Here is a 26,523-nt window from a genome sequence, read left to right as displayed (position 1 = left end):
GGAAAATTGCGAGTGCCTGATCTGGCACGGCCAGACATAACAAAGCCTCTTTCCTCCATCTTTCTTTGACTTTTTTTTTTTTTCCCTAAAAAGAAGGTGTAAGTTTTTAACATGGAAAAGTGTATAAACAAATTACTCCAATCCCACTCATGTTTATGTTCTAGTAGTAATAATAAAGTAACATATGGGCAATGTTAAAAAGAAAAAAGCAACACTCTGGAAAAATACAAAATGAAAGCATTTATTGAATGTCTACTGTGTTCTATAATAAATAAGTGCTAGAGCTCTGTATTTGGTAAGACAAGTAGAATTTAATGAGAAGGACAGACATATATGCAGACAGTTATAATTATGCATTTCGTAGAGTGTCACAGTCGGGTTATGTCTACTTCTGAATTGGAATTTAGATGAAACAGCAAATAGAGATCTGCTGACAGCTGAAAGCCGGGCCTTGGAGAGTTGTGGGGCAGGTGTGTAAATAGTGAGTGCGTGCATGTATGCTAAGTCACTTCAGTTGTGTCTAACTCTTTGCAACCTCATGGACTGTAGCTCATCAGCCCCCTCTGTCCATGGGATTCTCCAGGCAAGAATACTGGAGTGGGTTGCTGTGCTCTCCTCCAGGGGATCTTCCAGACCCAGGAATCGAACAGTCATCGCTTCCATCCCCTGCCTTGGCAGGCGAGTTCTTTATCACTAGCGCCACCTGGGAGTGAAAGGGGATTAAATATCTCAAGAGTCAGGAAACACTTTATGAAAGAGGAGGTTGGGGAATGCCAGCAGTAAATGTGACACGTCACAGTTTTGCTTTAGATGACTGGACTAAGTGAGAGAGACTACTTTAAAACAGCATTACATATGCTGCTAAATAGAAATTACAGACAAATCAAGTTATCTGAAGGTTGTGTAAATACATATTGAATTTAATTAGTAAAAGGATATATCATTACTTATCTAAATGCATCATTTGGAAAATTACCAATTGCACATCCTTCCCTACCCACCTTGCTCCTCTGGGAAGTCAGGTTTCCAGCTGTTCATTTCTTTGATTTGACAAGGTCGCTGTGAACTTCTGACTGTCATCCAAGTGCTGGCAGTCCCATCTAGCTTAGTGACAGACTGCTAAGTTGTTACTCAGGGTGTCTGTAAAAAGGACCCTATGCCCTTCCATGGTGGTGATTTCTCCACAAACAAGTGAAAAGCAGGCAAGATATTTAAATAGTGTTAGGAAGAAAATATTAATAATAGGAAAAATATAGAGTTATGTGATCACATGAGACTGTAGTAGGGTGGGGCAGCAGTGGGATTAGCTTGGATAATGATGGGGGGCATCTCTGAGAAGGTGTCATTAGAGTTGAGACCCATATGGTGAGAAGCCATACACTAACCAAGTAGAGAGATTGTAAATATAAAGGTTGGAAGATGAAAACAAACTTGGTTTGTTCACAGAACGGAAAAAGTACAACTGGACAAAGTAGTAATAGTCCAGGATGAGGTCTCAGAGTCAGCCAGTGACATAATGTACACTCATAATTGATGTTCATTTAAGCCTAAGAGCACTGGAATTGTTTTTCTTCTTTAAGTGTGTCTCAAGTATAAATCCACTACTATTTCTATCAGTAGTAGAAAATAACTGGAATTTTCTCTGCACTGCATCATTTGTAAAAACCTTTACATGCATTCTCATTTTACTTAAAATTCCTTAACATCCTCATGAAGTGTGTGTGTGTTTGTCGCTCAGTTGTGTCTGACTCTTAGCGACCCCATGGGATGCAGCCTACCAGGCTCCTCTGTCCATGGGATTTCCCAGGCAAGAATACTAGAGTGGGTTGCTATTTCCTTCTTCAGAGGATCTTCCCAACGCAGGGATCAAACCCAGATCTCCTACATTGCAGGCAGACTCTACCATCTGAGCCCTGAGGAAAACTTCATGAAGTAGGCAGGACTAACTTTATTTCTATTTTACAGAGAAGGAAACCGTGGTATAAAAATGTTGCATAACATAAGGCCTACAAAGCAGCCCTTCCCCCAGTTACACGGATGTAGGTCATATGATCCCCCATGCATCATCAAAGTTGTCCAAGAGTCAAATCTGTCTTTTAACCTAGAGTTAAAATGAACTTGGGGCTTTGGTATATAACTAAAGCCTGCTTGCTCATTGCTGAAAAAAGAGGAACAAAGGAGTTCCTACAGTGAATCAAAGAAAAGGTGATCTCAGTTTGCTCTAATAGCCTCTGTGTGTGTGGGTATGTGTTTTATAGCATAAGTTCTTTCAAGGCAAAAAAGAATTTTAAAAATGGGAAAAAAAAAAACAAAACAAGGCTTTCCATGTGGCTCAGATGGTAAAGAATCTGCCTTAAATGCAATCTGGGCATATTAGAAATATCTCAGGGCTGGAGCTATTAAGCTTGCTTATTAGAGGCAAGTCAGGGTTGTACACTTAACCTCATATTCTTTTTTTTAATTTTTAAAATTAAGTTATCATTTAAGTTATCATGTAGACGTATGATATTTATTGTCTTGGTCTATTAGCTAAGAAAACCCTTTTCACTTTTGTGGATTTATTATATTTTTAAATAGTATTTCCTGTTTCTTGCTTATTATATTTATATTTTCATTTGTATTTCTACAAATGTAATTCTCTGTAAGACATGGCCTTGATTGAAGTTTGGTGACTTTTCTCTTTTAATTCAGTCCTTTTTCATATTTTTAAATTAGTTTATTTATTTCTCCTTTGGTCTTTGGTTTCTTAACACCTTATCTGTGTGGATGATTAACTCTTAACGATATATTTTTTTTTACTTTAAAAGCATCTCACTTTTCTTAGTTTTTAAAAAATCCTATGTGTTTTTAAAGCTTCAGATAAATATTTCATTTAAGGATGGCTTTTTTCCCTATACTTTCTCTTTCAAGTCTTAAGGCTGATTTCCTGATTTAACATCATACATTTTTGTAATAATCAAAACAACCACCACTAAATCTTAAACTTGAAGAAACTATCTCCAGGTTATTATTCACTATTGTTGAGATACTTTTTCTCAGTTTCAAAATTATTAAATAGTCCATAGTTTAATTTACTCCATAATGTAATTCTTCAAGACATTTACAGTTTCTAGTTTTAAATATATAAATATTTAAAGTCAATTTGTAATATATATAATAATACATTTTAGAGGCAGCTTAATTTTTAATGTACTCTGTAGCTTAAGGGATAGCACATATATTTTATCATTTCAAAATTGCAAATCCTGAAAAACAGAAAATGTCCAGACCCTTATTTTCCTCAAGGTCTTGACTCTTTTTTTTCTATACAGTTAACCTTTCAAGTCAGCAACCACATTTATCTTAAGGTACATGTACATGTTATGCAAACAATTGAAATTGTGGCAACTCTGAGAAAACATGTCTTGTTAATAAAAACTGGATCAGAGCACAAGCAGAAAGGGAAGACTTCAGGATAGAAAAGGTGGTATTTCAAAACTTGGTTTCTCATACATTTCTCAAAGTATATATTCAGACACTGGTCCATAATCAAGATAGCAGTCCTTATGAACTAGCTTCAGTTTTGTTGAGAGAAGACTGGCCATCAACATGTTTTAATCTTCCCTTACTTTCCTTTGTCTTTCAAAGCATATATTTTACCGTTGATAATTTTAAGCAAAAATAGTGAAAAGGGACTGCTGTTCCCAGCAGGAACATTAAATATAGAAAATAGGCTTTTTGAAATAGAAAAAATAAAACATTAGGTATATGATGGTAAATCAATACAAAGTGAGATATTCTGTTTATATTTTGTATCACCTTTCCTACTGTGGATGATTTACTACTATTGAATCAATACAGGAAACTGATAATGATAACATAACCAACATATGAAGATGACAAAAATGATAAAGCTAGCAAACTACCCAAGTGTTTTTAGAGCTTCTTGTCTACTTTTCCCCTGCAGTCAAGGAACAATCGCACTGATACTTGGTTCTTCCAGTACCAGCAAGGGACTTACTTGCTGTCTTTTCAGAGGTGATTAAGCTTCATGCCACTTGCTAACAAAGACGACCAATTTGAAAAGAATGCTGGTGCAATTCATAGCTGAAAACGTTAGCTGTAAGGCAAGTCCTAAAGCTTCTGTCATGACAGGATGTAGGAAGAGGTACAGATTGGAGGGGCAGGGGATCTGCCAGCTATTTTTTTCTGAAGCTCTGTAGTGTTGCATTGGGAATTTCCCATACTACTATATCTCAGAGTACTTGATTACAAGGAATTCCTAACTGGACTTCTAACCTTCTTTTCTTTCTTCATGCCCTTCCAATCCATTATCCACACTACCATCTTAATGATCTTTCTGAAACGTATTAATGGGACTGATTGGTTCTCTTTTAAAAATCCTCTTAAGATTTACCATTGCCTGCTACATATATTCCGAGTCCTTATGTTACACACACTATCTTTTATGGTTTGGAACCTACCTTCCTAGCATCTCCTGTGCTCTATATCCTCAGTCCTCTTTGTATTGACCTCATTTTAAGAATGCCTGTCCACTGGATTGTTGCAAGACTTCAGTGAGAAACTATATATAGATTACTCAGTAATAGCCAGTATTTACTGAACACTTACCATCTTAGAAGGTGCCAAAGACTGGGCTGAGTCTTTATGTGTATTTTCTCATTTAATCTTCATACAACCTTGTGAGGTATAGACCCTTTTATCTATAATCTCCATTCTCTAAATGAAGAAACAGATTTTGAGAGGTCAGCCAACTTGCCCAAGGTCATACCTATAGCCAGAAATGGAGTTGTAATTTTATCTAGCCAACTTCCAAACTGATGCCTTTATAGACTTTACTGCTGCCTGGCACACTGCCTGGTGTACAATCGGCTTGATTAAATATTCATTAAAACAAACATTACTATAAAACTTACAGTGTCTAGAAAATGACCTTTTTTTCTTGCCTCCATGGTGCAGCAAGGTTAACTGATAAAGCACTTTTTGGCCTCTTTTAAGATGCTCCTATCTCCTCTACGCTGTCTTCTTTCACTTCACACTCACGGACCTGTAGTGTGCTAATTGTTTAAGTATCGAGTGCCTTTCATCTGTGGGCTCTTCGTCTCACGCCATATCGTCACTGTCTTTGTGTCCTTGGAGAAGAGCAGTTCAGCAATTGTGAACGAATGGAAGCAGTGAAGCAAGCTCTGAAGAGAATTTTGAAATATGTGGGGTTTTCCCCTTTCTCAAAAATGAGGAATTCCTCCTTCCATTTAATGTGTAAGTGCATTAACATTCTGAATAACACTCAACTGGGTCATTATGAGAGAGCAGAATCAGACTTACGAGGTTGGAGTGGGAAAAGGGAAGATGAACCCTTCTTTTTCTTCAGTCCCCTTTTCCCTACACATGAAAAAGAAGCACATGATAACATTTAGAAATGGTGAAATTAAAATTCTCTTAAAAAAATTTAAAAAAAAAGTAAATTCTCTAAAAAAAAAATAGTTGACTAAGATTCAAGTCTTAGCTTTTCTGCCCTTACCCTTTTTACATTTTCTTTTTTCACCCTTTTACTCTTTTTACAAGTTACTTACTGTTGGCTCAGACGGTAAAGAATCTGCCTGCAAGGCAGGAGACCCAGGTTCAATCCCTGGGTCAGGAAGATCCCCTGGAGAAAGGAATGGCAATCCACTCCAATATTCTTGCCTAGAGAATTCCATGGACAAAGGAGCCTGGTGGGCTGCAGTCCCTGTGGTCACAAAGAGTTGGACACGACTGAGTGAGTAACACACTCAGACAAACACAGTTATACCTTCTTTCACAGTGTTTCTCAAAGGTTAGTGAATTACAAGTGTTAGTCACTCAGTTGTGCCTGACTGTTTGTGACCCCATGGACTATAGCCCACCAGGCTTCTCTGTCCATGGAATTCTCCAGGCAAGAATACTGGAGTGGGTTGCCATTCCCTTCTCCAGGGGATCTTCTCTATGCAGAGATCAAACCCAGGTCTCCTGCATTGCAGGCAGATGCTTTACTGTCTGAGCACCAGGGAAGTCTGAAACAGCACTACTTTTAAGATCTGAGAACTTGAGGGAAATCAACTGATGAGCGCATGGTCACAGAGTGAGTCAGTGAAATGTCTCGGGAATAAATCTGTTCATCTGACTGCTAGTTCAGGGTTCTACACATCCAGCTACATGCCCCTACTGCTGCTGCTGCTGCTAAGTCACTTCAGTCGTGTCTGACTCTGTGCGACCCCATAGACAGCAGCCCACTAGGCTCCTCTGTCCCTGGGATTCTCCAGGCAGAACACTGGAGTGGGTTGCCATTTCCTTCTCCAATGCATGAAAGTGAAAAGTGAAAGTGAAGTCGCTCAGTCGTGCCCGACTCTTAGCGACCCCATGGACTAGAGCCTACGAGGCTCCTCTGTCCATGGGATTTTCCAGGCAAGAGTACTGGAGTGGGGTGCCACTGCCTTCTCCACATGCCCCTAAAGGAGTGATAAATCTTGAAGATGGTACAGTTAGGGCAAGAAATCACTGTCATTGCCACTGCCCATATTCTGTTTCCCCTGCTTAATAGAATAATAATTTTAAACTCATAAATGGGAATATTCTATTGATTAGCGTGTACTATTACGCCAAGGATACCAACAAAGAAATACGTCTAAAATTTACATTATCCCCTAAAATATAGAGAACCAACATATATCAGAACACAAGTATTTCTTAAGTTATAAAACAAATATTCATTATTTGGTATGAAGAAGAGGTTAAACATTATTTTTAATAAACTGCTTTCCTTTTTCTTTTTAACTTGTGTGGCAAGATCCTCCATCCCTAGGTGATATTAAACAACTATAAGGTCTAAAACAGATTTGTTACTATGGGGGAATATAGTAATAATTTCCCTTAGTCATTGTAAGCTAATACAGTATGATATATCTACATTACAATCCCATATCTTAAGAGGGTGAAACCCCTGCTTCTGTCTATTAATTGGTAGGTAACCCTTAATATCCCACCCACTTGACCTTCTCTGTTTTCTCTTTATATTGGGAAGTAGTGCCTTACCTTTCTGTGTAGAGATAAAAGTCAGCTAATACCTGGCTTTGGTTCCTTACACTGCTACCTAGCAGGTATGCAACCCCTCATTTCTTCATCTGCAACATGGGGATAATATTACTTACCTTCCCCACAAGGTTCTCACCAAGATGAATGACATATGTCTAAAAGCAGGCTTAAATTGTAGAATCCTGAAACTGAAAAGGACCTTCCCAAGGTGAGTCTACTTCACCATGGTAAGGAATACATGGTAAGTGCTATGCCCAAGAACTTCCCTAGTGGTCCAATGGTTTTGAATCTGCAATAAAAACAAAAGAATCTGCCTCCCAGTGCAGGGGACAGGGGTTCAACTCCTGGTCAGGAAAGATCCCACGTGCCATGGCGCAACTAAGCCCACAACTACTGAGCCCCTGTTCTGCAGCAGGAGAAGCCACTGCAATGAGAAGCCGATGCATCTCAGTGAAGAGTAGTCTCGTCTAAACACAAGTAGAGAGAGTCTGTGCAGCAACCAAGAGCCAGCATGGAAAAATAAAATTAATTAATTAAAAATATTAAAGTTAAAAAAAAATGCTTTGCTCAAGACCAGTTAGCCCATGAGTCATACATCTGAGGCCTTTGCTTGAGTGTGCTTTGTTTTTATTTCCATTTTTTTTTTTTTTCCACTTGATAGGCACAAGGGAACTGATATGCACAAGGAAGGAATGTAAAGACTATGGTAGAATGAAGTCAAAGAGGAAGTAGGTATTCTTTGCCAAGTAACGTGACAGCAAATAAGAAAAGAGAACGTACAAGGAAGAACATTTATTGGAGAGTTTATAGCATTCCAAACATACATTAAAACATGAAAAGCTTTTAATTATCCAATGTGTGTTACACAGATAAAATATCTACTAAGAATACTTTTTTAACATATGTGTGTGCCAAGTCGCTTCAGTTGTGTCTGACTCTGTGACCCCATGGACGGTAGCCTGCCAGCTTCCTCTGCCCATGGGATTCTCCAGGCAGTAATACTGGAGTGGGTTGCCATTCCCTTCTCCAGGGGATCTTCCTGACCCAGGGATGGAACCCTGTCTTTTCTGTCTCCTGTATGGGCAGGTGGGTTCTTTACTACTAGCACCACCACCTGGGAAGTGTAGAATTATTCAAAACCACTCCTTGTTGTCCCTGTCTCTGGTACTTTTCTAGGACTGCACACCAAATCCCTTGCTTTAAGCTGTGTTGCCTTGGTGCTGGCTGGGAGTGGAGGGTGCATGAGGAAGTTCAAGGAGCTGAGGTATGGAGAGAAGTAGCTGCTTGGATTAGATAAGGGGGTGTCCAGGAGACCTCTCACTCACTAATGACTCTTCAGTGATTTCAAATCTTAGGCATCCAACTGGGTTTTTAAGTCCCTTTTACGAAATGGAAATATTCTCTTAAAATGATACTTACATCTCCGAAAATTCCTTCCTTGACAGTAAATCTACATTTCTCCTCTAATCACATCAGCTTTGATTGGTATGGAGAGGTGGAAGAGAGTGTAACTGAGAGTTTCAAGCCCTTAGGAAAGGGCAGACCTAGATAGAGGTTGAGTGGTAGATATTAAAGGTTACTGAGCGCCAGGAGGCAAAATAAACTCATTAAAAAAAGAAAAAGATTGGTGAGAAATGCCAAAAACAGCCTTTGGCTGATTTGGTTTTTTTACTTAGGGCATGGAGGTAACCAATTAAAATCTAAAATGTGATACTACCTTTTTTTTATGCTTAAACTTGATATTGAGTGCTGTATTTCATGGGTGCTAGGAAAAGGAACAAGTCAAATTCTAGCATCCTAAGCTGCTGCTACTAAGTTGCTTCAGTCGAGTCCAACTCTGTGCGACCCCAGAGACGGCAGCCCACCAGACTCCCCCATCCCTGGGATTCTCCAGGCAAGAACACTGGAGTGGGTTGCCATTTCCTTCTCCAATGCATGAAAGTCAAAAGTGAAGTCGCTCAGTTGTGTCCGACTCTTCACGACCCCATGGATTGCAGCCTACCAGGCTCCTCCATCCATGGGATTTTCCAGGCAAGAGTACTGGAGTGGGTTGCCATTGCCTTCTCCCCTAGGATCAGCAGGCACCATAATATAAAAGAGACAGTGGAGAGATTACAGAGCTGGAAACTGAAAACCTAAATTCAAACTCCTACTCTAGAAGTGAGGAGTTGCATCTGTCTGTGAGTAAAGACTTCTGATGATACTTATCTAAACATCAGATCAGGTAGGTCGCTCAGTCGTGTCTGACTCTTTGCGACCCCATGAATCAAAGCACACTAGGCCTCCCTGTCCATCACCAACTCCCAGAGTTCACTGAGACTCACGTCCATCAAGTCAGTGATGCCATCCAGCCATCTCATCCTCTGTCGTCCCCTTCTCCTCTTGCCCCCAAACCCTCCCAGCATAAGAGTCTTTTCCAATGAGTCAACTCTTCGCATGAGGTGGCCAAAGTACTGGAGTTTCATCTTTAGCATCATTCCTTCAGATCTAGGGCTGATCTTCAGAATGGACTGGTTGGATCTCCTTGCAGTCCAAGGGACTCTCAAGAGTCTTCTCCAACACCACAGTTCAAAAGCATCAATTCTTCGGTGCTCAGCCTTCTTCACAGTCCAACTCTCACATCCATACATGACCACAGGAAAAACCATAGCCTTGACTAGACGAACCTTTGTTGGCAAAGTAATGTTTCTGCTTTTGAATATGCTATCTAGGTTGGTCATAACTTTCCTTCCAAGGAGTAAGCGTCTTTTAATTTCATGGCTGCAGTTACCATCTGTAGTGATTTTGGAGCCCAGAAACATAAAGTCTGACACTGTTTCCACTGTTTCCCCATCTGTTTCCCATGAAGTGGTGGGACCAGATGCCATGATCTTCATTTTCTGAATGTTGAGCTTTAAGCCAAATTTTTCACTCCCCACTTTCACTTTCATCAAGAGGCTTTTGAGTTCCTCTTCACTTTCTGCCATAAGGGTGGTGTCATCTGCATATCTGAGGTTATTGATATTTCTCCCGGCAATCTTGATTCCAGTTAGTGTTTCTTCCAGTCCAGCGTTTCTCATGATGTACTCTGCATATAAGTTAAATAAACAAGGTGACAATATACAGCCTTGATCTACTCCTTTTCCTATTTGGAACCAGTCTGTTGTTCCCTGTCCACTTCTAAATGTTGCTTCCTGACCTGCATACAAATTTCTCAAGAGGCAGATCAGATGGTCTGATATTCCCATCTCTTTCAGAATTTTCCACAGTTTATTGTGATCCACACAGTCAAAGGCTTTGGCATAGTCAATAAAGCATAAATAGATGTTTTTCTGGAACTCTCTTGCTTTTTCCATGATCCAGTGGATGTTGGCAATTTGATCTCTGGTTCCTCTGCCTTTTCTAAAACCAGCTTGAACATCAGGAAGTTCACGGTTCACATATTGCTGAAGCCTGGCTTGGAGAATTTTGAGCATTACTTTGCTAGCATGTGAGATGAGTGCAATTGTGTGGTAGTTTGAGCATTCTTTGGCATTGCCTTTCTTTGGGATTGGAATGAAAACTGACCTTTTCCAGTCCTGTGGCCACTGCTGACTTTTCCAAGTTTGCTGGCATATTGAGTGCAGCACTTTCACAGCATCATCTTTCAGGATTTGAAATAGCTCAACTGGAATTCCATCACCTCCACTAGCTTTGTTCATAGTGATGCTTTCTAAGGCCCACTTGACTTCACATTCCAGGATGTCTGGCTCTAGGTGAGTGATCACACCATCATGATTATCTGGGTCGTGAAGATCTTTTTTGTATAGTTCTTCTGTTTATTTTTGCCATCTCTTCTTAATATCTTCTGCTTCTATTAGGCCCATACCATTTCTGTCCTTTATCGAGCTCATCTTTGCATGAAATGTTCCTTTGGTATCTCTGATTTTCTTGAAGAGATCCCTAGTCTTTCCCATTCTGTTGTTTTCCTCTATTTCTTTGCATTGATCGCTGAGGAAGACTTTCTTATCTCTTCTTGCAATTCTTTGGAACTCTGCATTCAAATGTTTATATCTTTCCTTTTCTCCTTTGCTTTTCGCTTCTCTTCTTTTCACAGCTATTTGTAAGGCCTCCCCAGACAGCCATTTTGCTTTTTTGCATTTCTTTTCCCTGGGGAGGGTCTTGATCCCTGTCTCCTGTACAATGTCACGAACCTCATTCCATAGTTCATCAGGCACTCTATCTATCAGATCTAGGCCCTTAAATCTGTTTCTCACTTCCACTGTATAATCATAAGGGATTTAATTTAGGTCATACCTGAATGGTCTAGTGGTTCTCCCTACTTTCTTCAATTTAAGTGTGAATTTGGCAATAAGGAGTTCATGATCTGAGCCACAGTCAGCTCCTGGTCTTGTTTTTGCTGACTGTATAGAGCTTCTCCATCTTTGGCTGCAAAGAATATAATCAATCTGATTTCGGTGTTGACCATCTGGTGATGTCCATGTATAGAGTCTTCTCTTGTGTTGTTGGAAGAGGGTGTTTACTATGACCAGTGCATTTTCTTGGCAAAACTCTATTAGTCTTTGCCCTGCTTCATTCCGTATTCCAAGGCCAAATTTGCTTGTTACTCCAGGTGTTTCTTGACTTCCTACTTTTGCATTCCAGTCCCCTCTAATGAAAAGGACATCTTTTTTGGGTGTTAGTTCTAAAAGGTCTTGTAGGTCTTCATAGAACTGCTCAACTTCAGCTTCTTCAGCGTTACTGGTTGGAGCATAGACTTGGATTACTGTGATATTGAATGGTTTGCCTTGGAAACGAACAGAGATCATTCTGTGGTTTTTGAGATTGCATCCAAGTACTGCATTTCGGACTCTTTTGTTGACCATGATGGCTACTCCATTTCTTCTGAGGGATTCCTGCCCACAGTAGTAGATGTAAGGGTCATCTGAGTTAAATTCACCCATTCCTGTCCATTTCAGTTCGCTGATTCCTAGAATGTCGACATTCACTCTTGCCATCTCTTGTTTGACCACTTCCAATTTGCCTTGATTCATGGACCTGACATTCCAGGTTCCTATGCAATATTGCTCTTTACAGCATCAGACTTTGCTTCTATCACCAGTCACATCCACAGCTGGGTATTGTTTTTGCTTTGGCTCCATCCCTTCATTCTTTCTGGAGTTATTTCTCCACTGATCTCCAGTAGCATATTGGGCACCTACTGACCTGGGGAGTTCCTCTTTCAGTATCCTATCATTTTGCCTTTTCATACTGTTCATGGGGTTCTCAAGGCAAGAATAGTGAAGTGGTTTGCCATTGCCTTCTCCAGTGGACCACATTCTGTCAGATCTCTCCACCATGACCCACCTGTCTTGGGTTCCTCCACGGGCATGGCTTAGTTTCATTGAGTTAGAGAAGGCTGTGGTCCTAGTGTGATTAGATTGACTAGTTTTCTGTGACTATGGTTTCAGTATTATCTAAAACACCAATACAGTATACTAACGCATATATATGGAATTTAGAAAGATGATAACAATAACCCTGTGTATGAGACAGCAAAAGAGACACTGATGTATGGAACAGTCTTATGGACTCTGTGGGAGAGGGAGAGGGTGGGAAGATTTGGGAGTATGGCATTTAAACATGTAAAATATCATGTATGAAATGAGATGCCAGTCCAGGTTCAATGCACGATACTGGATGCTTGGGGCTAGTGCACTGGGACGACCCAGAGGGATGGTATGGGGAGGGAGGAGGGAGGAGGGTTCAGGATGGGGAGCACATGTATACCTGTGATGGATTCATTTTTATATTTGGCAAAACTAATACAATTATGTAAAGTTATGAAAGCTATGGTACATATACACAATGGAGTATTACTCAGGCATTAAAAGAATACATTTGAATCAGTTCTAATGAGGTGGATGAAACTGGAGCCTATTATACAGAGTGAAGTAAGCCAGAAGGAAAAACATAAATACAGTATACTAACGCATATATATGGAATTTAGAAAGATGGTAACAATAACCCGGTGTACGAGACAGCAAAAGAGACACTGATGTATAGAACAGTCTTATGGACTCTGTGGGAGAGGGAGAGGGTGGGAAGATTTGGGAGAATGACATTGAAGCATGTAAAATATCATGTAAGAAATGAGTTGCCAGTCCAGGTTCAATGCACGATACTGGATGCTTGGGGCTAGTGCACTGGGACGACCCAGAGGGATGGTATGGGGAGGGAGGAGGGAAGAGGGTTCAGGATGGGGAACACATGTATACCTGTGGCGGATTCATTTTGATATTTGGCAAAACTAATACAATTATGTAAAGTTTAAAAATAAAATAAAATAAAATAAATTTTAAAAAATAAAAATAAAATTAAATTAAAAAATAAATAAATAAATGGCAAACATTAAAAAAAAAAAAATACAAAGCTTTATTTTTCTTCTGTGTAAAGAAGTCCAGAAATAGGCAATCATTGGTAAAGGTTCAGGATGTCAAGCTGGTGTCATTTTGAAATTTCCTTAGCCTTTTCCTCATTGTTCTCTGTGAACTACTATAGCTCTTGCCATCACATCCATCTTTCAGATAGGAGGAAGGTAACAGGCAGAAAGGGGTAAAACCCATATCAGTGAAGAAAAACTTATAGCAGACTTCCACTTCTATCTTAGTTTCTAGAACTGTGTCACAGAACTACCTAGAAAAAGAAAGTGAAAAATTAGCTTTTTTGCTAAATGCACTGTCATCCAAAATAGAATCAAGAAGGAAGAAGGGCAGAATGGATAGTTAGTAGTCGGGCAGAGCAGCATTGATGAGGGGAAATGAATGAGAATTTCAGCACATCAAAAAGCAGAATGTAATATATAAATATAAGTGACATATAAATAGAAGGGAAAGAGCTGTCTGTTTTAGAAGGAGACTGAAATGCATGCCTTTCTGCTTCTCTGGTCATTGGTGACAATAAAATAAGCATAAATTATTTAAAAAATCCATGGTGGGCATTTTAAAAATATACCAATAGGTGATAGAAATTTAACCTTAAAACACACCAGCTGCAAACTATTCTAACATCTTACTTTCTTACATGACCTCTGTGAACTCGTACCATTCAGCCAGTTGCACAATCTGAATGTGGTCTCAGTTCAGTTCAGTTCAGTTGCTCAGTTGTGTCCGACTCTTTGTGACCCCATGAATCGCAGCACGCCAGGCCTCCCTGTCCATCACCAACTCCCGGAGTTCACCCAGACTCACGTCCATCGAGTCAGTGATGCCATTCAGCCATCTCATCCTCTGTCGTCCCCTTCTCCTCCTGCCCCCAATGCCTCCCAGCATCAGAGTCTTTTCCAATGAGTCAACTCTTCAATGAGGTCTCAGAGCACCTTAAAAGATGGGTCAGATATGCCTGGTGTAGGACAAGACAGTTAAAATATTTCTACCTGGAAATCCCTGATGTGAATAGTTGATTTAAAAAAGAGATTCCCCCCACCCCAGACAAAAGAGTGGGAGAAGGGGACTGAATTTTAAAAGTAAACCACATGGTATCATTTTTTGTGTATTCACCATTACAAGAACTTCAGACTTTTCTAGTGAAAAAACATTTATCCTTTGTCAGCTGACAGTGGTCTACACTGAAAAGTGTTTTTCAATGGAATAATGTGTAAAAAATTTTAGTTTCAAGAGTATTAGCACGTAATCAAAATTAGAATTAAGGTTAAAAGCCAGAGATGAGCTAACTAATATCCTGAAGCCATCCACACAATAACCTTCTCTTATAGATCCAGATTCGGCAATAGCCAAATAGCTTATCAATGAAAGATATCAGGAACAGCAGAGCTCTCTACCAATACTACTAATAAAAACATCCAGACTCTTAAGAGCTCAGATAGACCTGAGATTAGTAAAGACATTTATTTCACTGAAAGATTTGAGATCACTACCCAGAAGTTTTCTTTTTGTTTTTAATCTCCTGGACTGTTTTATTTTACTCAGGAGCTATCTTAAAAACCTGGGGCATAGTGGAGAGGGGTAGAAAGCCATTGGCCTCTTATTTATACATGGATCAGAGTTGAGCCAATATTCAGTAAATGGACAGGACAGTTAAATGGAAATTTCTGGATGTAACCAGTAGCATTATGCTCAAGAAAACATTAGACCAGTCCTCTGAAGGATTTTATTTTGGCCTTTTGCTGTGTAAAATGGGACCTAACCTCAAGTGTGAAGCCTGGAAGAATATACCACAAGGTCAAGAGAGCAAGGGAGAATCTTCTGGATCAAAGGTAATGGTTATCAGACATGGAAGTCATGGAAGGAGAAGAAACTGCTGATTAAATATCTCAAAGACAAATACAGGAATACCAGACTGCCTTATCTGCCTCCTGAGACACCTGTGTGCAGGTCAAAAAGCAACAATTAAAACTGGACATGGAACAACAAACTGGCTCAAAATTGGGAAAGGAGTATGTCAAGGCTGTATATTGTCACCCTGCTTATTTAAATTCTATGCAGAGTACATCATGTGAAATACTGGGCTGAGTGAAGCCCAAGCTGGAATCAAGATTGCTAAGAGAAATATCGGAGAAGGCAGTGGCACCCCACTCCAGTACTCTTGCCTGGAAAATCCCGTGGACGGAGGAGCCTGGTAGGCTGCAGTCCACGGGGTCACTAAGAGTCGGATACAACTGAGCGACTTCACTTTCCCTTTTCACTTTCATGCATTGGAGAAGGAAATGGCAACCCACTCCAGTGTTCTTGCCTGAAGAATCCCAGGGACGGGGGAGCCTGGCAGGCTGCTGTCTATGGGGTCACACAGAGTCGGACACAACTGAAGTCACTTAGCAGCAGCAGCAGCAGTAGCAAGAGAAATATCAATAATCTCAGATATGCAGATGACAGCACCCTAATGGCAGAAAGCAAAGAGGAACTAAAGAGCCTCTTGATGAAGATGAAAGAGGAGAATGAAAAGACTGACTTAAAACTCAACATTCAAAAAACTAAGATCATGGCATCTGGTCCCATCATTTCATGGCAAATAGATGGGGAAAAAGTAGAAACCGTGACAGACTTTATTTTCTTGAGCTCCAGAATCACTGCAGATGGTGACTGTAGCCATGAAATTAAAAGACACTTGCTCCTTAGAAGAAAAGCTATAGCAAACCTAGACAGCGTATTAAAAATAAGAGACATCACTTTGCCGAAAAAGGTTCATCTAGTCAAATTATGGTTTTTAAGTAGTCTTGTACAGATGTGGTAGATAGACCATAAAGAAGGCTGAGCACCTAAAGAATTGATGCTTTCGAACTGTGGTGCTGGAGAAGACTCTTGAGAGTTCCTTGGACTGCAAGGAGATCAAACCAGTTAATCGTAAAGGATTGGTCCTGAATATTCATTGGAAGGACTGATGCTGAAGCCGAAGCTCCAATACTTTGGCCACCTGATGTAAAGAACCGACTTATTGGAAAAGACCCTGATGCTAAGAAAGAGTAAGGGCAGGAGGAGAAGGGGGTGACAGAGGATGAGATGGTTGGATGGTATCATCGATTCAATGGACATGAGTTTGAGCAAACTCCAAGAGATAGTGAAGGACGGGGAATCCTGGTGTGCTGCAAGTCCATGGGTTCGCAAAGAGTCGGACACACATGAATGACTAAACAACAACAGGTTCAAGAATGAAAGGGAGAGAAGATTAACATGTGAGTGGTAAGAGATATGGGGCAGGAAGGAGAGCTGGAAGATTGTGGAAACGTTTAAAGTTTTTTAGATCTGAGTCTACACATCCAGGGGCTTCCCTGGTGGCTCAGTGATAAAGAATTTGCCTGCTATTGCAGGAGATGTGGGTTCAAGCTTTGGATCAGGAAGATCCCCTGGAGAAGGAAATAGCAACCCACTCCAGTATTCTTGCCATCTGAGACTAAACAACAGTAGTAACTACACCTACACAATTAAAACCCATAGTTTTCTCACATCTCACGACTACTTTATAGTGATTCTTGATACCGTAATGTGAGGATGTTAACAGCCATTGTTTTTCTAAGTATGGATGGAACATGAAATTAAGAAGACAAATTAAGTATTTTTAGAAATAGTCACCCTTGAACTCTTATACATCTTGTTTTGCATTTATCTATTACTCTTTTCGGAGAAGGCAATGGCACCCCACTCCAGTATTCTTGCCTGGAAAATCCCATGGACGGAGGAGCCTCGTAGGCTGCAGTCCATGGGGTCGCTAGGAGTTGGACACGACTGAGCGACTTCACTTTCACTTTTCGCTTTCATGCACTGGAGAAGGAAATGGCAACCCACTCCAGTGTTCTTGCCTGGAGAATCCCAGGGACGGGCAAGCCTGGTGGGCTGCCGTCTTTGGGGTTGCACAGAGTCTGACACAACTGAAGTGACTTAGCAGCATTACTCTTTTTGGGGTACACACACTCATAAATATCAAAATGTCTTTGTGGCTTTAATTTTAAATAGTTATAAATTGAATTGTAAAAGGTAGAATATTTCATGGCTATGAGTCCAGACTGGAGCACTTAATGAACATTAATATGTTTTCATTGAGTCTGTTGATATTTTTTCATTTAATTCATTCAAAAATATTTATTGAATGGCCTCTGTGTGCCAGGAATGAGCTAGATCATGTCATAGAAGATCATAATCAGTCTAGTAAGAACGATAAGAGCCTAAATAAAAACATATAAATGTTCAATCACTTTCAACATACTTTTACTTGGGAACATATTACTGATGCAGTGATTTAATCGCCATCTGAAAAAACTCCTTCAGTAAAGTTTTCTGAAGAAATTGCTATGTCTGCTATTTATTATGACATGTTATATAATGCTATGCTTCTCATCATAATACACTGTGAAAAAATATGCTAAAGACTTGCAGTTTGGAAACTGAAATAAAACAGAAGCACTGGGAATATTCTAGTTCATATGCTGGACAAGAAAACAGAAAATGTCTACACTCATTGAGAAAATGTTATTGATATGGTCCCTAAAACCTAAACAGGTTTCCCTGGTGGCTCAGATGGTAAGGAATCCTACGGCAGAGACCCAAGTTCGGTCACTCGATCGGGAAGATCCCCTGGAGAAGGGAATGGCAACCCACTCCAGTATTCTTGCCTGGAGAAATCTCATGAACACAGGAGCCCGGCAGGCTGCAATCCATGGGATCACAAAGAGTCAGACACGACGGAGAGACATACACTGTCACTAAAATTAAATATAGTTTGGGAAAGCAGAAGGTTTCCTAGGAAATGTAGATCTTGCAAATATTATTTATTTATTTTTGGCTGTGCTGTGTCTTCATTCCTGTGCGCGGGCTTTCTCTAGTTGCAGTGAGCAGGGGCAATGACCTAGTTGCAATGCACGGACTTCTCATTGCAATAGCTTCTCTTATTCAGGGCATGAGCTCTAGGCATGAGTTTCAGTAGTTGTGGAACCTTCCTGGAACAGAGGTTAAACCCATGTCCCCTACATTGACAGGCGGATTCTTAAGCACTAGACTACTAGGGAAGTCCTTGCAAATGTTAAGAATGAAGAAAGATACAACATAATCCAATTAGGCCCACCATTCAGATTTTAATAAATGGTTGGGGGGGGGGATAAAATAATGATCTTAATGCTTAATGTGGAAGCAAATACTGCCTTCAGGTGTGATCACATAAGTACATACCTAGCTTTGCAGTGGCATCCACTGTGGGTGATGGGTCACATAATACATCTTCTGTACCTTTATCTTTACATGGATGATTTGGAAAATTTCTGTGGCCTAAATTCTAAATTTTAATTTTAATAAAATTCAACCTTGTTTCTAAGTAGACTTATTCCATCTAATTCCTTTTTATGTTTGGCTTTGAATCAGTAATTTCAGGCTAAATGCAATCAAATGTCTGAAAATGAAACAAATTGCCTAATACGATGCTCTATTATCTGATAATAGATGGATTGTCATTGTTAGCTAATTCTTATTCTGTATGGATTTGGTTTAGGTGCTGTATGTGTGTGTATATATATATGTGTGTATGTATATATTGCTGCTACTGCTGCTAAGTCGATTCAGTTGTGTCCGACTCTTTGCGACCCCATAGACGGCAGCCACCAGGCTCCGCCATCCCTGGGATTCTCCAGGCAAGAACACTGGATTGGGTTGCTGTTTCCTTCTCCAATGCATGAAAGTGAAAAGTGAAAGTGAAGTCGCTCAGTCATGTCTGACTCCTAGCGACCTCATGGACTGCAGCCCACCAGGCTCCTCCATCCATGGGATTTTCCAGGCAAGAGTACTGGAGTGGGGTGCATGTATATATTACATGTGGTTTTAGGTGCTATATATGGATGTGTATATATTATAGGTACTGATAAAGGGGGGAGCACTTTTTATATACCACCTTTTTTTCATTTAAATTTTTACTGTGTTGTTAGACATAGTTATATAGTCTAACATATGATTTCTAGTTTTTCTTTACTTGTATCACATGTAAATACTGATTCCCGAACACTACATAATTGTAAAATTATGGTAATGTCACTATCCTATGGCTGTCTTGCAAATAAGTCTTCAAAAGTAATTGACTTTCAGACTATTCTCTTCAATTATTTTGGTTTGCTGCTAGTACTCTTTGCCAATTCTACCTTCTTATCTTACTCTCCATATCGTTAAACTAAGAGAATACATCTCTGAAACAAATACATTCATTGTCTCATAGGAAAGTCATTTGAGAAAATCAAGCTCAAAAGGAAAAAGAGCAAAGTGTAGAAAAATATTGGGCTCCTTGCCTCATTTATTTTTGGCCCTGATCATCTGTGCCAGAGCTTGCTTGCAATGAAAGATGACTCTAAGTGATTCTGTGCTGATGCAATTTATTAGAAGAGAAGGAATAATTTACAAGTCATGGTTTCAACTTACTGCTGCAGACTTCTTGTCCATATAAATCATGTGTTGTGTTCATATATATAGTCACTCATAAAAAAATTCGGAATGCACTGTGCTGTTGTGAATTGACCTAGGCTTTCTTCCCTAGCTTCTTAGATTTCCCAAAGTATCAAGTTTAATTTGGGGATTCTCTTCAAACTTCATAAGTTAAAAGAGAGATAAGGAAATATCAGAGTGTCCCATCAACTCAACTTCAATAATCTTGAAGATTTGCTCTCTGACTAAACCCTAGTCCTAGTATCAATTACTGATAATGTACAAAAAGTTCTATACTTTATATAAGATTATATGCATGAACAACAAGTTTTCTTAGTTTTATGGTATCCACTTAAGATGGGTGATTTGGGCCATTTCATATTGTACAATTTTATTACCTAAATTTTATTAATGAACTGCCAAGAACTGATACTTTTCGAAAGACTTACTCGATTTGATCTAATATTTTTTAAAGTCTTAATTTCTAGTTATGATACCCTGAAAAAGCATGGAAAGGAAATCCTCCAAAAACAAATAATATTCTCCCCCTTAGGATCCTGCCCAGTTCTATAATCTGCACTATACAGAAGGAGAGAAAAGCTATAGCTTCTAGGGGAGCCTAAAATGAAGGAAGAACTGAGGAGTTAGTTTTAGAACTTAGAAGGAAGTCTCAGAAACTAAAATATTTTAACTTGGAATAAAAAGATTGCATAATCAATAACAATAATAATAGATTACATTTCTCAAACAAATGCCACATCATTCTTTGGTTACTCTATAAGAGGAGAGCATTATTATACTCATTTTACAGATAAGGAAACTGAGTCGGGAAAAATTAACTTTTCCAAAGTTGTATAAATAGTAAGTGATAGAGGTGAAGTTGAATCACAGAAATCTGACTCTAGAACCAGCTATTTAACACAGCAGTTGCCATAAAGCATGTGATATTCATACAGATTGAATAGTACTTTGAATCAAATAATACTCCTTAAGATATTCATGTGGAAATAGGTGAGATTGAATCTATTCGAGGTTTAGAGCAAACATTATTCACAGAAACTAACGATATTAGAAGAGGAATAAATAATACCAAATGGAGACAAACATGGAAATTCAGACCATGGGCTATAGCCCAGCATCAGTGACCTGTTTCTGCAACAAGCCATTGGCACGCACAAAACAAACACCAGCAGAGCCTTTGCTTGTATCTTACTGCTTCAAATACGCTCCATTTTGAGTCCAGCAACACTGACACCACCTAGACAGAGGATATCTCAGATCCTGCTTCAGGTCTTACTGAATCTTAAGATCCCTAAGTGATTCATTTGCACGTTAGAGTTTGCAAAGCACTGGTCTAGATGACTAGAGACTGAAATAATTGTAACAGGTAGATCTTGTTTGGATTGTGATTCCACAAGCCAAGTGCAAAAAGACTTTTTCACCTATTGGAGAAATTGGGCACGGACTAGTTCTTGGCTTCTAAATGCTAATTTTATTTGGTGTGATAAGGAAACCTATCAAAGGTTCCAACAAAGGTCCATATAGTCAAAGCTATGGTTTTTCCAGTAGTCACGTATGGATGTGAGAATTGGCCCGTAAAGAAAGCTGAATGCTGAGGAATTGGTGCTTTTGAACTGTGGTGCTGGAGAAGACCCTTGAGAGTCCCTGGACTGCAAAGAGATCAAACCAGTCAATCCTAAAGGAAATTAACCCTGAATATCATTGGAAGGACTGATGCTGAAGCTGAAGCTCCAATACTTTGGCCACCTGATGTGAAGAGCTGACACATTAGAGAAGACCCTAAGGAAAGATTGAAGGCAGGAGAAGAAGGGGACAACAGAAGACGAGATGGTTGGATGGCATCACCGACTTGACGGACATGAGTTTGAGGGAGCTCCAGGAGATGGTGATGGGCAGAGGAGCCTGGCGTGCTGCAGTCCATGAGGTCTCAAAGAGTCCTACATGACTGAGAGACTGAACAACAGAAAGGCACCTAATGGTTAATGATTAATGTCCAAATTACTTATTTTACTGCTTTTTTATATTTTGTGTATTTATTTATGAGGTGGCACCAGGTCTTAGGTGCAGCACCTGGAATCTTTGATCTTTGTTGTGGCATATGGGATCTAGTTCTCCAGCCAGGGATTGAACCCAGGCCACCGTGTTGGGTGCTTGGAGTCTTAGCCACTGGACCACAAGGGAAGTTCCCAAATCTTTTAAAATGTAGACATGAATACCAAGATATATAGGGGTGAAATAATATGGCTGGAATTTGCTTTAAAACATTTTGGCAAAGACAGTAGCAGTAAGTGATACTAATGTGGTAAAATCTTGGAAATGTTTGAAACTGTCCTATTAGTTATTATGCTCTTGTGTCAACTTTTTAGTGTGTTAGAATATTTCATACATTTTTTTAAAATATCAAAATAATGCAAATCAAAACCACTATGAGGTACCATTTCACGCCAGTCAGAATGGCTGTGATCCAAAAGCTACAAGCAATAAATGCTGAAGAGGGTGTGGAGAAAAAGGAACCCTCTTACACTGTTGGTGGGAATGCAAACTAGTACAGCCACTATGGAGAACAGTGTGGAAATTCCTTAAAAAACTGGAAATAGAACTGCCTTATGACCCAGCAATCCCACTGCTGGGCATACACACTGAGGAAACCAGAATTGAAAGAGACACGTGTACCCCGATGTTCATTGCAGAACTGTTTATAATAGCCAGGACATGGAAGCAACCTAGATATCCATCAGTAGATGGATGGATAAGAAAGCTGTGGTACATATACACACTGGAGTATTACTCAGCCATTAAAAAGAATACATTTGAATCAGTTCTAATGAGGTGGATGAAACTGGAGCCTATTATACAGAGTGAAGTAAGCCAGAAAGAAAAACACCAATACAGTATACTAACACATATATATGGAATTTAGAATGATGGTAACAATAACCCTGTATATGAGACAGCAAAAGAGACACTGATGTATAGAACAGTCTTTTGGACTCTGTGGGAGAGGGCGAGGGTGGGATGATTTGGGAGAATGGCATTGAAACATGTATAATATCATATGTGAAACGAGTCGCCAGTCCAGGTTCGATGCATGATACTAGATGTTTGGGCTGGTGCACTGGGATGACCCAGAGGGATGGTATGGGGAGGGAGGAGGGAGGAGGGTTCAGGATGGGGAACACATGTATACCTGTTGATAAATGGCAAAACCAATACAATATTGTAAAGTTAAATAATAAAATAAAATTAAATAAAATAAATAATAAAAAAAATCAAAATAAATGAACTTATGTCCTAGAAATTGTAAAAATAACTAAAAGAAGTTTCTTATAGTAAAAAGGGTTAATCATGTAACAAGATACCATTTTCTCCAAAGGATTTAAATATGTGCTGTTATTAGCACATATTTTTTGGTCTGTGGGCAATTTTAGATATAGTCCTGGTAAAAACCAGAAGACTTAAAAAAAATCTGCCAAGCTCCCTTTCTCAAAATTGATTCTGTGGTAGATGTTATGCTTTGTGAATACTCTGGGCTGTTGGTCTTAGATTTAATGCCTTCGTTGTGTTTAAAAACAAGAAAAAGCAGTTGGTGATGCCTCTGATCTCGCCCCATGTTTCCTCTCTTGTGGCATTCTTCAGTTTAATGGTTGATTGATGGAATGTTGAGCTGCATAGTCATCCAAATCAGGCATTTAATAGAGTCCTGTACTGATCTCATTATGTTGAGAGTCTATGCTTGTAAGTGCAGACTAAGGTCCTTTGATGTTACGCGATCAATAGCAAACCCTTTAAGCTGGTATGTATTTGTCATATAGAAAGGCATTCCTTTCAACATCATATAAACCCTTCATGTATCTAACCACTGAAAAGCATATCATTTTTTTTTTGTTTGTTTCTGGAAAAGGGGATAAAAGAGAATCCCACGAGCTATTAAAAAGAGAAACCAAGTACTTTTGCAGCTTATTAAATGGCAGTATTTGTGGCAATATGTTTTATATTTTCTGGCTCCTTCCTGTAGACACCAAAGAGTGGTTCACAAAGACTAACTAATGAACTCTGCCAACATCCCCAGATGCAGACATTATACTGTTTACAGATGAACAACCGACGCCTGACTGGTTCAGTGGCTGCCTTGTGAGTGAGTCAGAGGATGAGTGAGCAAGGTGCTTCCAGAAACCTTCCCATTTGAACCCCAAGTAGTTTTCCCAGCGTGGCGCTGTATTTGGTCTATTGGCTTGGATTTGATGGAATAACTTAGATCTAAGGTTTTCCTTTGATGACTCTGTATTTGGAGGAATAAATGAATAATGGGACAGTGAAGGAAATCTGGGTGCTGACTTTGAATCAGAGAATGACTGACACTCAGGTGCTGCTCCGTACACTTCTGTAATTTAGGTTGTGCCCTGAGAGTCTCCCTATTTATAAAAAGCTGCTTTGTTAGATGTCTGTGGTTTTTTATTTTGACTTAAGATCTTTTTTTCTCCCTCTTCCTATTCTTCCTGGTAGATGGCCAGTCACCTAGTCTTTCTTTCTCTGTTCTTTCCATGAAAACAGCCTCTTATGAAATTTTCCGTATTGCTCATTAGCCCTCAAAAACCTGTTAGTTAAACTACGAGCTTTTCTCTTTTTTTATTGAAGTATCACTGACTTACAGTGTTGTGTTAGTTCTGGTCTGGAGCAAAGTATTCAGATATATTTCTATATATATTAATATCTATATAGAGCTATATTCATTTTCATATTCTTTTCCATTATTGTTTATTACAAGATATTGAATATAGTTCCCTGTGATAGGGAACAGTAGGACCTTGTTGTCTATCTGTTTTAAATAAAAGAGTTTTTATCTGCCAATCCCATGCTTGTAATTCACCCCCTCCCTTTTCCTTTACCACATAAGTTTGTTTTCTATGTCTGTGAGTCTGTTTTTATTTTGTAAATAAACCTATTTGTGTCATATTCTAGATTCTCCGCATAAGTGATAACATGGTGCTTGTCTTTCTCTTTCAGACTTACTTCACTTAGTATCATAATCTCTAGGTCCGTCCATGTTGCTGCAAATATGCACAATATACTGTGTATATACCACATCTTCTTTATCCATTCATCAGTGGATGTGTATTTATGTTTCTCCTATATCTTGGCTATTGTAAATAGTGCTGCTATGGACATTGGGGTGCATGTATTTTTGCAATTAAGAGTTTTCACCTTTTATGGATATATGCCCAGGAGTGGGATTGCTGGATCATATGACAACTCTTTTTAGTTTTTTGAGGAACCTCCACACTATTTTCCATAGTGGCTGCACCAATTTACATTTCCAGCAACAGTGTAGGAGGGTTCCGTATTCTCACACCCTCACCAGCATTTATTATTTGTGGACTTTTTGATGATGGCCATTCTGATGAGTGTGAGGTAATACCTCATTATAGTTTTGATTTGCATTTCTCTAATAATTGAGATTTGTCTGCAAACCTCTTCCACTCCTTAGCTTGTTTGTTTTGCCTCAGCATAGCACAATATTATCATCTTTGTCTGGAGGATTATTATTAGAACAACTTGTTGTTTTTCCTAAGAGTTTTTCCTACTGTTAAAATTATTATCATAAAATATAACAATATTTCAAAAGCTCTAAAATACCTTTATTACTGGAGATGAGTTTTATAGGAAGCATGATGCAAAATTTCATAGCCCCCAAATTAATAAATATACAATTAATAACTATTATATAGCCTTTTGCTATTTTAAAAGAATATCATATTAAAAAAAAAAAAACAGAGAAATAAGATGGTCAGGGAGTACTGTGCTGCTGTGCTTACTCAGTTGTGTGTCTGATTCTTTGCAACCCCATAGACTGTAGCTCACTACTCACTAGGCTTTTCTGTCCATGGGGATTCTTGTAGGCAAGAATACTGGAGTGGGTTGCCATGCCCTCCTCCAGGCAGAGAGTACTATTTAAGGATGATTTCCCCCTCAAAAAGGTAACATCAAGACCGATATAAAAATGAACGTGTTAAATACTTTACTTAACTCATTACTTAAGGAAGCAATAAGATGCTACAAAAAGATGTTACAGCCAACTTAAAGGAGAATCCAAATAGACATAGACATGGCTTATTGGAATGCGTGTGCAGATGGGGACACACTCTTCCACTGTTGCTGAAGAAAGTCAATTCAAAGTCTCTTGGACAGAACTTGCAAAACAAGAATGTCTTTGTTTATAGACTAGAATAATTTTGCATAGCTATCAGCTTTTACACTTTACAGAGTTGGAAATCTGCTTCCATAGAATCAAAATTAGATAATCCAGAAGACTGTACTCTAGACACTGCATAGCTTTCCACTGAAGCACAGAATTATTTTCCCCGTAACATACGGTATCCCTAAGTGCATTGTGACTATCAGTGACCCTCAACTATAATCACAAAGAGGTCCACATTCCTTAGATGTTCACAATTTAGCTTCAGCCTCTTTCCGTTTTCTGTTCTCTGGCCCAGTACCCTTAAACCCTACTTTATTCAGCCACAGTTAACTACATTCTACTATTTTTACCAATCCTTCAAGTCCCTGTTGTCACTTCCTCCAAAAAGC

At 39.2% G+C, this 26,523-nt stretch overlaps 1 protein-coding gene across 5 annotated transcripts in view; it reads left to right on the top strand.

Moving 5' to 3' along the window:
- The window catches only part of OXR1 (oxidation resistance 1), a 550,243-nt gene that overhangs the window by 400,432 nt on the left and 123,288 nt on the right, over nt 1-26,523 (top strand). The gene's annotated exons all lie outside the window — the stretch shown is intronic.

Source organism: Bos taurus, chromosome 14 (assembly GCF_002263795.3).
Source record: "Bos taurus isolate L1 Dominette 01449 registration number 42190680 breed Hereford chromosome 14, ARS-UCD2.0, whole genome shotgun sequence".
NCBI lineage: Eukaryota > Metazoa > Chordata > Mammalia > Artiodactyla > Bovidae > Bos > Bos taurus.
The sequence above is the reverse complement of the archived record's forward strand: the minus strand, read 5'-3'. Positions and strand labels throughout refer to the sequence as shown.